Below are 15,199 nucleotides of genomic sequence, written 5' to 3' on the forward strand. Positions count from 1 at the left end.
ACGAAGGGCTGCTGGTCAACGGATCAGGCCCTCATGATCGCTAAGGGCCGTGGGTCCAACTGACCGCCCCAGAATACCAGAGCGCGAGACTGGGTGTCTTCAGTCTCCCGCTAGCCGCGTGTGCGAAACACACGCGGGCACCTGCAGGCAATCGCACCAGAGAGGCAGGCCGCGCAGCCATCTCACATCCACGTAGCACTCCCATCCCGCTAGCCCTCTGGAGGCCCCGCCCCAGCCCCGCCCTCATGCTGCCCCCGCCCCCACCAGTTGACTTAGCCTACCCAAAGGCCCCGCCTCCTTCCAGCCCCAGCGTGGGGCTCCGCCCAACCCTAACCGCCCTTCGACGCTAAACGGCTTCTAGCCGGAGAGCTTCCCGCGCTCGGATTGGCCGTGCTGGTCACCGTCCTGCCGTTCCATAGGATCCCGGCGCCCGCTTTCTCAGGCCCTGCCCTTGGGCGGGGGCGGGGCCAGAGCCGGCGGGCTGCGCGGGAGTGGTTGGCTGAGCGGAGAGGGCGGGTCCTCGCCGCGCGCAGTGCTCGGGCCAGTGCTCGAGGCGCTGCTTACCGTCGCCTGAGCTAGGAGACGCCGCGGCCGCCGCTTGGTCGCCTCGGGCTTCGCGTCGCGCCGAGTCTGCCTCCTCTGCCTCCTCTGCCCCACCCGATCGGCAGCGTCGGCTCCGCCTGGCCCGCGGCCTCGCTGTCCGTGGCGGGGCAGGTGAGTGAGTGGCGGCCGGTTGAAGTGGAGGGGGGGAGTCCAGCGCGGGTGTGTGGGGGGGTGGTTAGCTCTCACGCTGCGTCCCAGGTCAACTGAGACCCCGCGAAAGGCTGGAGGACTGGACAGTTCGCGGTCACAAAACTTCATCCGAGCTGGGGTGTTGGGGATCCTGGCGGTGGGTTGGAGTTGGCGATGTCAGGGCTAGGGCCGGAACCCCAGGTTGAGGCGAGGGTCCCAGGCTAAGGGCGGAGGTCCCAGGAGAGAGGATAGGGGTACCAGACAGAGGGCGAGGGTCCCAGGCTGAGACGGAAGTCCTAGGTTGAGGGTGGGGATCTTAGGACTGAGGGCAGGGAATCTCCCCGGCTAAAGGCTGAGGTTCTAGGGCTGAGTGTGGGGTTCCAGGCTTAAGGGAGGGGATTCCAGGCTTGAGGAGAGGGTACCAAGCAAAGCAAGGGGATGAGGTTCCCAGGCAGAGAAAAAGAGGGGAGGGGAGAGGGAGAGAGAGAGAGATTGAGATTGATTGAGTAGAGTGGTTTCTGGTGGCCCTTGGGCGTGGAGCTGGGGCCAAAGAAGGGTCCTAGAGGGAAGTTTCCAGCGATGGGCTCAGTCTCCAGCCCTGCATGGTCGTGCCAGAGGGTTCAGTCAAGGCCCAGGGTCCTTGTGAAAGTCTGATGGTAACTGGCCCTTGCCCATGTCAGGGAGCCACTCAGGAGAACGCAGGCCTCCCCACTGCCTCCCCAAATTCAGAAGTTGTCAGTGGGCACATAACTCAGCAGGCTTTTGGGTCAGCTTACAATAGCTGCGAGCTCACTGGGACTTGCAAGGCTTGGACGGGTGTCTTGTGATTGAGATGAACAGGGGAAAAAAAGGAAACTCAGAGGATAGATGTGGGGCGAGGGTGGGGCGCGGCCTCTTCTCCTCTCCCCTCCACTGCGGTCTCCTTTCTCTCTCTCTCTTTTCTCTTGGCTCTCCTTCTGTTTTCTGCGCCATCCATTAGAGCCAGAACAGGTAGACCAGATAGAAGCTGGTTCCTCTTTTTGATTACTGAATTTTCTTTTTTGGGAAAGAGGTGTGCTTAGACCTGTTTCTTATTGTTCCCCTAAGAGTTTTGTTTAATTTGAAAGGGTTTAGCTGTCTAGCTTCCTTCCTTACTCTGCACTATATTGTTTGTATAGGAAATTCGTGAGTTAATGAAGTTGGGTCCCAGGAATGGTGATTTTCCTTCTACTTTTCTTTTCGGCACCATGGGCCTTCAAGTCTCATTAGCTTTGTATGTGAGCCAATGGTTGAGGAGGCTTTTTAGTGGGTGCTGCACCAAAAGGAATCCTGGGTGCCGGGGCCTTGGAGGCCAGGCTGAAGAGCTGGCATGCCAACTCTCCCTCTCAACACATTTCTGTGACACAGCCTTCCCGAAACTTAGTTTTCTGAGGCAAACTTGTGCCCCATTTCTCTTCTTTGGATTGAATTGTGATTTGGGTTCCAGAGGAACCGCAGGGTGTGTCTATCTGGAGAACTGACCCTTAGTCCCCACAACAAGGGCAGTTTATTATCTAACATCCGAGATGCCCATTTTGTGTGTACAGAGTAGTGGTCGCTGGAGATGGCTGGAGCAGCTCTGCACGATGGCTCGAGATGTGGATGCTGTAGCAAGCTGGGGCTTCTAGCTGGGAGTTCAGATGTTGTTCACCTGAGGCCTTCCGTTTCCAGCCACGCTGCTTTCACCTGTGTGTAGGTGCCATTGTTAACGCAGCGCACCTGCTTTGGAGTTCGTATCACTGCATGCACATAGTTAGACCTTAATATTATAAAGTTTTGGAAAAAACGTTTCCAGGCTGGTGGGGTGGCTTAGAATGGGCCTTGCAAGCCAGATGATCTGAGTTCAGTCCCTGGAAACCGTGGTGGAAGGAGTTGTCCTCTGACCGTTGCAGGAACTCTGTGGCATGCATGTTTGCACATGCATGGGCACTCTCACACATAGTAAAATGAATTTGTTAGAAATAGGGTCTTTATAGCTGAGAAGATTGGACACTGTATCTGGAATTCAGAGCTGGTGTTGCCACCGTGATGCTCATTTGTAGGTAGAAGAAAATTCACACAGATTTATGATTTTTCTACAACTTTTTATAAGAAAAAGGCACGCAACATACAATATACAAGACATGATTACATCTTGTCATTTTTTTAGTCAGGATCTTGTTCTGCAGTCCAGTTCCAAGCATGTCACTGTGAGACAATATTATCATCTACAAAGTTTGCATGCAAAACTGAGTTACAAAATAATCGCTGAAAATATTATAATGTTTTTAAGTTTATGATATTGTGTTAGCTACATTCATGTACCTACATTCTTGGCTATTCTTGGTCTCATGTGGCTTCTGGGACACAGGTTAGACATGTCTGAAACTTGAGATCTCCCTGTATCAGCGTTCCAAACGATGAGCTTAGGCGTGTGTCACCGTGCCAGACCTTGTTAGCTGTCTTGAAGAGGCTGTCCTTTTGGTCTTGTTGGATACCAGAGAGCATGCTGCATGTGTAAATTGTAAAAGCCCCATGAGGTCCTTGAAACAGTCCCGACAGTTGAAGGTGGATTCTGTGTAAGTTTTAGTGAGATTTGGCACTGTACTGATGTGTCAGGGGCAAAGACATTTCTGTTTGCACAGAAACCTCAGGGCTTTATTGTGCAGGAGATAAGTGGAGCAGATTGGTATAGATGTATGTTGTATTTCCCCTTAGTGGAGGAGGGTGGTGTTTTGGAATATAATAAAAACAACCTGCTCACATGTTGAAATTGTCTCCCCCTAGGCCTTTGCTGAAATGGTGAAATCTTGGGGCAGCTCTGAGCCTGTGACTGGCAAGTTGCGGGTCCACTGTCCATGGTACTGAATCAGTATTTTTCCTTCACTGCCTCGGCTTTCCTTCAAACTTTCATTTCAGTGAGAGTGGGATTGGGAATTATGTTAGAAATAATTTCGGGATTCATATTACTAAAGATAAAAATGGACAGGCTAGCTTTGTTGAACTTGGATGAGAGATGCCTTTAAAACAAATTAATTTCTTCTTTGAAAAATATAGTTACTTTTCTTTTTCTCTCCCGGTGGGGAGTTTTATGGCTGTGGACATCAAGTAATGAGCACTGAAATTAAACAAGTGTCTGTTTTCTTAATAACTACCATCAAACGAAAAGAACCCTTATTGCAGTGTGTACAGGTGTCTGCTTGCAGGGCAGCTTGTCCCTAAACAGGGCCACTTGGTACACCCTCACACTTCTTAGCCTCTTTCCAGGGAAGGTGATTGTCAGGCATTCATTTTATGTTGAAGCAGTGTCTACTTTTATGTGTATAATTTTGAGGAATGTAAACAATAAAGTCTTTATTTCTCTTGTGGGTAATTTTGTTGGTTACTTTAGAGTTGTTCCATAGGTTAGCAATAAAAAATGGTATGTGTCACTTGCATAAGTTCCTTCACATGGCAGGAAGTTGTACATCAAGCTGAGTGGATAGTTCTGTTAGTGGAATAAGAACCTGAACTAGAGGTCTGGCCTACGTTTCTTACGGCATTTCTTTTGTGGCGGAAACTTCAGGGATGCCCCCTCCTTTTTCATCCGGGTTCCAGGAGTACTGTGATATACTTAAAACAAGGACCCATTTCTTGCTGAATCCTGTGCTGTGATGTGGGAGTCCCTTGGGGGAGGGAAACAGAGTTCTTGTCCTAGAAGTGTTCACCATTTGGCCCGAGGAAGAGCATGTAAACAGATGGCTGCAAGTGCCTACACCGTGATGCGGTTGGGATGCATAGCCCGCTGAGTGTGCTGCGGGATGATGAGCTGGGAGCATCAGAAAGCATCAGGGAGGAAGCAGCCTTTGGGGTAAGCCCTAAAGGACGAGTCGTAAGTCTGGCACAGATGGATTAGAAAAAGGTGAGAAGGTCAGTGTAATTGGAAAACAGAGTGTTGATACGGAAGCGGGAGGACATGTGTATGGGTATTACCAAGGAGTTGGGATTCTGGTGGGATGTAGGGGGTGAGTTGGAGAGGGGTTGCGTGGTGTGTAGAATGATGGGATGGCTTCCTGAAACTGTGCCCTCATCCCCAGAGCCTGTGATATGTTATGGTGCTTGGCAGGAGAATTAGGATCACAGATAGAAAAAGGTTGATCATCATTTGGTTTCAAAATAGGGAGGTGATGCTGGGTTGTCCGGACAGGCTCACAATGATCACAAGCCTCCTTAAAGATGGAAGAGGAGGGCAGAAGAGCCAGTGTGAGAGTGACGGGAGGCGAGGGTTTTAGACGCCAGCGCTAGCTTTGACGACAAAACAGGACATGCCAAGGGTTTAGCAGCCTATGAAAAGGGCAAGAAAAGGGTCTCAGAAAGGATCTTGGCCCCTAATTTTAGCCCAGTGGGACCCATATTTGTCTGCTGACCTCTAACTGTTGGGTAGCAAAGGGTGATATTTTTTTTAAGCTAATACGTTTGTGGGAATCCATGGTAGCAGCATTAGGAAACCAATGCAGCTTGGGTCTCGGCTTTCAGCCTTCTTAACTGACATGTTTCGGGGAAGTCACATAGTCAGGTTGGCCCTAGAAGATAAGGTGATCCCTACTGTTTGGGAGTTTGTTCCAAGTAAACAAGATTTCGATGCATTCCCAGACAAGACGAGTATCTGCCGCTGCCGTATCTGACCCGAATTTCTCTTTCTTTCTCCCCCTAGCAGCTCACCCAGCCTCTGTTCTGCTGGTCTTCATGCTCCGCTGGCTCTCCTTTGCTCTGCTCTGGGCCCCGGGGAGCGTGCCTGTGAACACCACACAGACTGGGGCTCACAGCCTCCCTGTTGTCAGTTACTTTCAAAAACTTGGTTCCCAGCCACGGGAATTCTTCAATCTTTAGATATTTTGTTGCCAATCAGGTAGGTAGGCAATATCTTACTGTTCTAATTTGCATTTCCTTGATGACCAGTGAGTCTGAGGACCTTTACTACCCCTCCTCCATCTTCAACTGCATGGATTGTCTTTCCTATCAGTTGTTATCTTACCTTGCTCATCTACTTATGTCTGGTTTATGTCCTTCTTGTACCTTTCCTGAAGTTCTTTTATAATATTTTTGATTCTACTTTTGTCCCATTCCTTATTCTTTAAAAAGATATTGATTTGATGAATAGATATTTAATTCTAATGTAGTCGAATTCATCAATCTTTTCTTTACGACTTGTAGTTATTGGCTCTTATGTGAGAAATCTGTGTAACTTCAAGACCATAAGACAGTCTTTTAAAATGTTGAAATATTTGGCTTTTATATTTTACTTGGAATTCATTTTGTATGGATTGTGAGATAGAGATTTGCTTTTAGAATTTTATTTCAAATGCCTAACTAATAGTGCTATTACCATTTATTACCACCCATCCCCAGTAGTGATCTGCAATGCTGCTTTTGAAATGCTGAGTTTCTCACATGGTGTGGGTGAATTTCTGGTTTGTTTTTCTTTTTGTTTTTGCTTAAGACAGGATTTCTCTGTGTGGCCCTGGCTGTCCTGGAACTCACTCTGTAGACCAGACTGGTCTTGAACTCAGAGATCCATCTGCCTCTCCCTCTGAGTGCTGGGATGAAAGGCGTGCACCACTATGCATAATCTTTTTTTTTTTTGTGCGTGTGTGTGGCATGTTTCAACATAATGATAATCTCTTTCTTTATAGTCCTTAAATAGTTTATTTTTTGTTTTATTTACTTTATATGGAATACTAGGCGAAGCTCCTAGAAATTGGGTAAGATTATCCTTGTATTGATTTTCACTTTGAGAATAATCCTGTTAGAGCTTTAGTTATGAACTTTGCTTTTGTATTTTAGTAGATTCCTTTTATTAGGTTATGGATTGTCTCATCTACTAAAAGTTCAGTGAAAACTTTTTTTTAAAAAAGTCAACTCAGCATCATGACAGATGCGTGTAATCCTAATCCTCAGGAGACTGAGACAAGAAGGAGTTTGAGACCAACCTGGACTACACAATGAGACCCTGTGCCAGAAACAAGAAATACATTTTATTAAATGTTTTAAATATACTTATTTAGATAATTTTGTGGTTTTTCTTTGTTACACTTACATTGAAATAACTTTGAAGTTATTGTTAATTTTCCTAGGATACACTTTCTTTGTCCTGATGTACCACACTAAACCGTATTATTGAAGTCATACTAATATTTCATTTAGGGTCATCACACATGTTCAGAGGGGGTACTGGCCAGTGATGAGCTTCTCCTGCATTGCCCACTTCAGGTTTAGTGTCAGGGTGGCTGGTGCTTCGCCCTCTCTGGAAGAGTTTTTGAAGGGGAACATACTTTATACTTCAGGAGTTGATAAAATTACCTTTCTTTGATGTCTTGCTATGTAGTTGAGGTTGAACTTAAACTTATACTCTCTCTGCCTCAGCCTCCCACATGCTGGGTAGACGTGCATCCGCACACCTGTGTCAAAGTTCCTTGGATGCTCTAGGTCTGTTCCTTGGAGAACCTGGAACTTTTGGCTGGACAGTCAACTGGAAGGGCTGCTAGTGAGTGGAATAGTTCACGTCAAGTTTAGGAAGTCTGAACCCTGGGAAATATTAGCAATATTCACCATGCTGAAAAGACTAAAGGATGTTGGTATTGTGGAGGGCACCCAAACCCTTAATGTGTTGCTCTCAAGGTATTAGGTCTCTCAGATTTTTGGTTATAAGAGACCAATGAATGTGAAGCTGAACCTCCTCTGTGATTTGTGGTTTTATGCACAACCTCATGAGTCAGTCAGCTTGGCATCTTTATGCCGAGTGTGATAACTCCGTATGCAGCAGAGAGAGATTTACTTTGATTCATGATTTTGGAGGTTTAATCCCAAGAAATCCCTTGGGTTTGGGCCTGTGATAGGTAAGTATATAATGGTGTTAGCATTTGCCACATCAAGCCAATGCCATGTTTTCCAATTGAGAACCAGAAACCCTGGTCTCACAATGCACTGTGTGGGCTCACCACCACATCACCTCCTGGTACCATTACCTGGGGACTAAACCCAGGGTTTACATTTGGACCTTCAGGGAACACCATTCTCTTTCTAAAACTTGTCCTGGGCATGCTGCATTTCTATAGAGAGAGTGCCCCTTTCTCTTTCCCTATATCTATATCTTAATCTTCTTTCAAGGTGAGTACCCCTTCTGGACTTGTTGTTGGTATTCTCTGTGTTTACTCTGACCCTTAGTGAGCTCTCGCGTTTCCTCTTACAGCACTGTCTTGCCTTTGCAATGCACAGAGCAGGGCTCTTTTCTTTGTGGTCAGCTTCAGTGGAGAGCTTCAGATGCAAGCACATACTTCCCTCCTTTGCCTGAGCTCTTTACAAAAAGCTGGATGTAGTTAAGGTGGGCCACTCATCCCCAAAAGGAAAAAAAAATCCCTTTTGGTGAATGTGGGTAGAGCCTGTGACTTTCTTCTAGACCACAGAATATGGCCAAGGTGACAGTGTCCCTTTCGTGTTGTATTATAGAATACTATCTTTTGGGGGATTTGATTTGTAGGCTCTTTTTTTTTTTTTGACTTGATGAAGTAGGTAGGAAAGCTAGGGATGCATTAGAGCCTCCTCCACCTCCTGGTGGACTCAGAACCAATAGTCAGAAGCAGGGAATACTTAGTTCAGGGAAACAAAAACTGTTAATTACTTAAACAGACCCCCAGCCCAGCACACACGTGGGTTCCATCTTCAGATGGGAGAGCAGCCTGACCAGCAACCTTGCGAGTCCCTACATGAGGATCAGTTAAGCCTGCATAGGCTTGTGACTCACAAAGGTGGTGAGATGATACGGGTATATTGTTTGAGCTTCTAAGTTTGTCACAGCCTATACTGCTATAGAAAACGAATGTGCAGACGTCTGCTGGCACCCGCCCCTAGTTAGACCCACTACAAATACATTTGGGTTGCTGGAGTCCATCTGTTTGAGGTAGTTTATATTTAAGAAACATTTTCCTACCTATAAAGTAATACGGATGCTTTGTACAGAAAAACTAAACAAGAAGAAAAGTAGATAATCATCAAAAGATACCCAACACTTTTCACCCTCTCCCTTTCTCCCTCTCTGTGGTGTATGATATGCCAGGCATTCTTAAAGTAGTTGTGATTCATTCCATAACTAGTCCATGGATAATTTTTTCCCTTTAGGCCTGGGATTGTAGCTTTAGTGGTATAATGTATGTTTAGCATTTGTGAGATCATGTGTTCTTTCTGCCACTCCAAAAAAACAAACAAACAAATGAGTAAATTTTCTTCTAAATCATAACTTCTACCCTATCATGGGTAACCTTCTAAAATATGGTTATAAATGGCTACATGCTATTCCAGTAGATATTCCAGTTTATTGAACAACTTTCTTATAACTGAAAATTTAATTTACTTTCTGCAGTATTTAGGCTTTGGTAAATATTCTATACAGAATTATCATGTATTGAGGCCAAAGTTTTTTAAACCTTTTGATACCTTTCTATCTAGCTTGCAACATTTCCAAACAATACCGTCTAATTTAAATGTCTGTTCCTATAACGTGCCAGGTTGGAATAGGAGAAAAGCATTGATTTTTGAGCATTTAGGTTCCTGTTTTCTTAACCCTGTTTGCAAAGTACTTTTAAATTATTCATTAAAGTACAATATAGATTCTATTTATAGATGTGTGTATATGAGACACTCCCTTAATATTTGGGAAAAAGCTGTCCATTTTCATCACTTCCTGTCTTTGTAAATATATATTTTTTTAATTTTGGAGAAGTTCTCTCTATTGTGTAAAGCTTAGAAAATACTTACAAAGGCAGAGAGAGAAAGAGAAAGAGTGGGGGAGGGAAGAAGGAGTTGGTTAGATTTTTTTTTTCATCTAATTTGACAATTTTTGTCTTTTTCTTGGAACATTCAGTTTATTTACGTTAAATGTAATTACTGATATATTTGAATTTAATTTCATAGTCCTGTGTATTTATCTTACATTTTCAGTGTTGATTTTTCTCCCATTTAGAATTGATATTGTGATTTTGAAAAACATCATTTGGTTTTCCCCCGCCTCTCCCATATACTGGGAGCTCTGTTCTAGTTTTCTTCCTTTTCGTAGTTATCATGGTCAGATAGTGTGTTACAGGCCTCCAGATAACGTGACACCCTTTACCCCTTTACCTCGTTTAAACTTTTTTTTGTTTTAATTTTATTTCGAGACAGGGTTTCTCTGTAGCTTTGGAGCCTGTCCTGGAACTAGCTCTTGTAGACCATGCTGGCCTAGAACTCAGAGATCCCCCTGCCTCTGCCTCCTGGGCTTAAAGTGCTGGGATTAAAGGTGTGTGCTACCACCGCCCAGCTCTCCCTAAAGCTTTGTTTCACCTTGGTGTCGCCTTGCTCTTCCCTGTCCTCTGGTGTCTTACTTCCTTCTAGGTCTGTTCCTCTGTGTGGAGTCTTCTGTAGATGCTCTCAGTTCAGCTCAGCTGCTGTTTACTACTTTAGATTTTCCCTAAAAATATTTTTATTTCACTGTTTTCCAGTTAATCAAAACGTTTTTGGTATAACCGACAGAATTCATCCTTTTAACTTTTACAGTTCTGTAGCTTTGGCGTATTTATATACTGTATTCAACCATCATCACTCCATAATTCTGGAATCTTTTCATCATCTCTAGGAAAACTGGGTGTGGTGGCAAAGACCTTTAATGTAGCACTCCAGAGGCAGAGCCAGCCGGGTCTACCGGACAGCCAGGGCTGCACAGAGAAACCCTGTCTCAAACAACAACAACAACAACAACCCCCCCAAACTTCTCGCACGTTAATAGTAACTTCTTGTTCTTTTTCCCTCCCATCATTGGCTCCTTTTAGCTTATTTTATGTCTCAAAAGATGTGACTACTAGAGACATTTTGCCTGAATGGAATCGTATGACATGTGGCCTTGTGCGCCCATTTTTTTTATTTAGTGCAGTATTTTAAAACTTCTTTCATGCTGTAGTGTGTCGTAGTGTTTCATTCCTTGGTTTATAGCCAAGGTATTTTATGTGTCCAGTTACCCCTAGGTGGACATTTGGATTATTTTCTGCTTTTGTTTTTTTTATATTCTGAGACTTATGAGTCTATTATGACTGACCATGTACACGTTTTTTTTCTTAGTTTTTTGGATTAACATCTAGGAGTAAGGTTTCTGGGTCAGATCTTTGTTTAGTTGTTTTTGATGGAGCTTCTAAAGTGTTTTTCAGAAATTCTACACCATTTTACATCCCCATCAGCAGTGTATGAGGTTCCAGGTTCTCCATAGCCACTTGAACCTTTTTTATTTTCCAGTTTTTTTAAATCATAATATCTGAGAGGGTAGGAGGCGCGGTATCTTACTTATTGGCATGAATTAGCATTCTATGATGACTAATGGTAGTGAATACCCTTCCGTGTACTTTTTAACCATTTGTATATTTTCTCTGGAGAACTGGCTGTCCAATGCTTTACCTGTTGGGGTGCTCTGTGTTGTGTGGGTCAGTCGAAGAAAGAGGTCACTCCGAGATGAAATGTTAAGGCCTGTGTGGCAGCAGGCAAGTCAACTCATGATGAACTGAACCCTGAACAGCTGTACAAAGGCATATTTATTAATTTTTATACAAAGTTGTTTTTTGGGTATTTTCTCATACCAAAGTCCCCAATTTAATTTGTATGTCTCTCCAAGGCAAGCATCTCATGCCCTCATGACGTCAGTCCTTTACTGTGTATCCTTGTAATGCTCGGTAATCCAAGAGCCTCAGGTGTGCCAGAGGCGGCTGTGACCAAGGTCATGCCAAGGCTGTAATCCCCATTCAGAAAAATAATTCTACACATCACGGAAAGCAATCAGTGCTTTCCACAAAGATTCTTTACTGCTTTCCATAATGATTCTTCAAGGTCAGAGTCCTACTAGAAAGCAGCTCTTACTCTCGCGCTTGCAGCAGACACACTGGGAACTGTTCGCTCTAATGTCTACCCCGACCCAGAGACTCTGCTCAACTCCTGTCACCCACTCTAAAACTGGAGTCTTTGTCCTCTTACTGCGGCCTCACAGGAGCCCTCTCCACTAGCCCCACACCCTTGCCAGCACTGCCTACGGTGAATGAGGGTCTCCTTTCCTACATCCTATCCAGCACTGCCTACGGTGAATGAGGGTCTCCTTTCCTACATCCTATCCAGCACTGCCTACGGTGAATGAGGGTCTCCTTTCCTACATCCTATCCAGCACTGCCTATGGTGAATGAGGGTCTCCTTTCCTACATCCTATCCAGCACTGCCTACAGTGAATGAGGGTCTCCTTTCCTACATCCTATCCAGCACTGCCTACAGTGAATGAGGTCTCCTTTCCTACATCCTATCCAGCACTGCCTCCGGTGAATGAGGGTCTCCTTTCCTACATCCTATCCAACACTACCTACGGTGAATGAGGTCTCCTTTCCTACATCCTATCCAGCACTGCCTCCGGTGAATGAGGGTCTCCTTTCCTACATCCTATCCAGCACTGCCTACGGTGAATGAGGGTCTCCTTTCCTACATCCTATCCAGCACTGCCTCCGGTGAATGAGGGTCTCCTTTCCTACATCCTATCCAGCACTGCCTACGGTGAATGAGGGTCTCCTTTCCTACATCCTATCCAGCACTGCCTACGGTGAATGAGGGTCTCCTTTCCTACATCCTATCCAACACTACCTACGGTGAATGAGGGTCTCCTTTCCTACATCCTATCCAGCACTGCCTACGGTGAATGAGGGTCTCCTTTCCTACATCCTATCCAGCACTGCCTACGGTGAATGAGGGTCTCCTTTCCTACATCCTATCCAGCACTGCCTACAGTGAATGAGGGTCTCCTTTCCTACATCCTATCCAGCACTGCCTACGGTGAATGAGGGTCTCCTTTCCCACCCTTGCCAGCATTTGTCAGCTGTTTTGCCGATCTTAGCCATTATGACTGGGATGAGGCAAAATCTCAAAGTTGTTTTAATTTACATTTCCCTAATTGCTAAGAATGACAAACACTTTTTCAGGTGTTTTCTAGCCATTTTTTTTTTAAAATTCTTCTGTTGAGAGCTCTCTGTTCAGACCCCTAGCCCATTATAAAAAGTTATACAATATATTCTATTACATTCCCCTCTCTTCAACTTGTCCTAGCCCATTTTGATTGATTGTTTTTTTTTAAATTTTCTTTTTGTTTATTCTTTGTGTCTTTCACATCATTTATCTCCATCCCATTCATTTCTCTGTCCCTTCGTATCCACCCTCTGCCCTTGCAGGCTCCCTGATCCCCTAAATAAAATTAAATAAAATTTAAGAGAAAAATAAAAGGAGAAAAGAAACAAAAACAAACAAACAGAAGATGAAAAGGAAAAAGCAGTCTCATCATGGAAGCTGTAGTGTGACACAGTGAGTCTTGCCATAAATCCTTTTATCCACATAGCTTGACGTGCAAGTGTTCACTGCAAAGGGTCATTGGTCACATTCGAGGCCTCTGGCTTCTGCTACACTATCGATGCTGGGCTCTTACTGAAACTCCTCTTGGTTTTCCTATTGCCCTGTGTTGTGGAGATCCTGCAACTTTGGATCTGCAGGCAGGACTGGATGGGCTGGATATCCCTGGTGCTAGGCCTGAGTAGTTGCAAGGTTGATCAGCCAGTCAGCTCTCCCTTGTCCTCACCACCAGGATGAGCTCTCCAGTATTGCCCTGGCTGCTTCATCCCTTGCAGCTGTGAGCTAGGGGCGGGGCCAGTCTCCTGCTTTCACAGCCTCTGGGTCAGCTCTCCCAAATTTACACCTTCAGGCCATCTCTACTGTGTTACCCAGGCATGGTGTAGGGGCTACAGGGCTGCAGCTGGGGAAGGACAGGGCCAGCTACAGCTCTTAATGAGCTCAGGGCATGATCTCCCAACTGCTTAGGCATCAATGGGGCGGAGTTTGGGATTAGGGAAGGCCTCCCCCCACTCCCTCGCCCATGCCATCACATGACAGATGAGCTCTTCCATGCTCACAACTTCAGGGCTGGCTCACCCAGACCTCCGCCAACAGGATTGGCTCTGTTGTGCTGCCCAGGTGCAGGGCCTGCTCTCCTGAGTGTTACAGCTGCGGGGGGGGGGGGGGGGGACAGAAGCCACTCTCTCATTCTTATGCTCTTGTGACCTCTGGGTGAGCTTTCCCCCTGCCTTAAGTGTTGGGGGGTGGAGGGCATCTTTCCCTTGCCCTGCCCTCACCACCACGTGACAGATGAGGGGTGTGGCCAGCTATCTCATTCTCACACCCTCACCCTAGTCCAATTTTAATTTGGACCATTTTTTTGGGGGGGGCTTGGCTGGATTTTTTTTTTTTGGTGTTTTTGTATGTTGTGGATATCTGTCACATGGATAGCTGACGGAGATTCTGTCCCACCCTGTGGGCTTCTTTTTCCACTTAATTGGCTGTTCCTTAGCTGTATAGAAAAAGTTTTTAGTTTTGTGAAGTTCCGCTTGTCAATTGTTGGCCTAATTCCTAGGCAAATAGAGGCATATTTGGGAAGTCCTTTCCTATACTGTGCCTTCTAGGGTCCAGCCTATGTTTTCTCATGGCAGTTTTAGCATTCCAGGTTTCAAATTGAGGTCTTCGATGCACTTGGATCAAATTTTTGTGCAGGGTGATAGCTATGGACCTAATTTTATTCTTTTGCATGTGTATCCAGTTTTCCCATTCGTATTTTTTCTCCAACTGTAATGGTATTTTCTTGATAGTGTCTTTTGATCCACAAAATATTTTAATTTTGGTTAAATTTAGTTTGCCTGTTTGTTTCTTTGGTTGTGTATGCTTTGCCACTTAAGACACCAATGTTGGGGGTGGTAGTGTAGCTCAGTAGTCGAATGCCTTCTTAGAATTCCACGGGATTTGGGTTCACTTCTAGAACTATAAGCGAACAGACAAAAATACAGGAAGGTTTAATCCCAGGTCATGACGATTTAAACAACCAAAGCAGCCAATCTAGAAGACAACAATGGTTAATCTCAGGTCATAATGATTTATATCTTTGTTTTATTCTGAGAGTCTCTCAGCACCCCCCCCCCCTTCACTCTGCACCCAGGTTAGTCTCAAAACTCATGATGCTTCTGTCTCAGCTCTGGAGTAACTGGGGTTACATGTATGTACCATATATATGCCTGTTTATTTTAAGTTACTTTTTTTTGTTTTGTTTTTTTGTTTTTCGAGACAGGGATTCTCTGTAGCTTTGGAACCTGTCCTGGAACTCGCTCTTGTAGACTAGGCTGGCCTTGAACTCACAGAGGTACACCTGCCTCTGCCTCCCGAGGGCTGGGATCAAAGGCTTGAGCCACCACTGCCTAACTTTCAGTTACTTTTTTGTACTCGATGTGTAGAGGAGTTGAAGTTCTTTGTTCTGCCTGCGTTATCTAGTTGAATACAGTGTCTAATACTAGTTGTTGAAGAGACCACTCCATACTGAATGCTCTGAGTGCTGCTATAAAAATAAGTCAGTTGA

The 15,199-nt window shown here is 45.2% G+C and overlaps 1 protein-coding gene across 8 annotated transcripts in view; it reads left to right on the plus strand.

Annotated features, from left to right (window-relative positions):
* Positions 1-525: 525 nt before the first annotated feature.
* Positions 526-15,199, plus strand: part of Pcbp3 (poly(rC) binding protein 3) — a 181,756-nt gene continuing 167,082 nt past the window's right edge. For all 8 annotated transcript variants that reach the window (XM_075979881.1, XM_075979885.1, XM_075979883.1 and 5 more), the window contains exon 1: positions 526-714. The gene's annotated coding sequence lies outside the window, so the exon portion shown is untranslated. The remainder of the gene's footprint in view (positions 715-15,199) is intronic.

Source organism: Microtus pennsylvanicus, chromosome 7 (genome assembly GCF_037038515.1).
Source record: "Microtus pennsylvanicus isolate mMicPen1 chromosome 7, mMicPen1.hap1, whole genome shotgun sequence".
NCBI classification, from domain to species: domain Eukaryota; kingdom Metazoa; phylum Chordata; class Mammalia; order Rodentia; family Cricetidae; genus Microtus; species Microtus pennsylvanicus.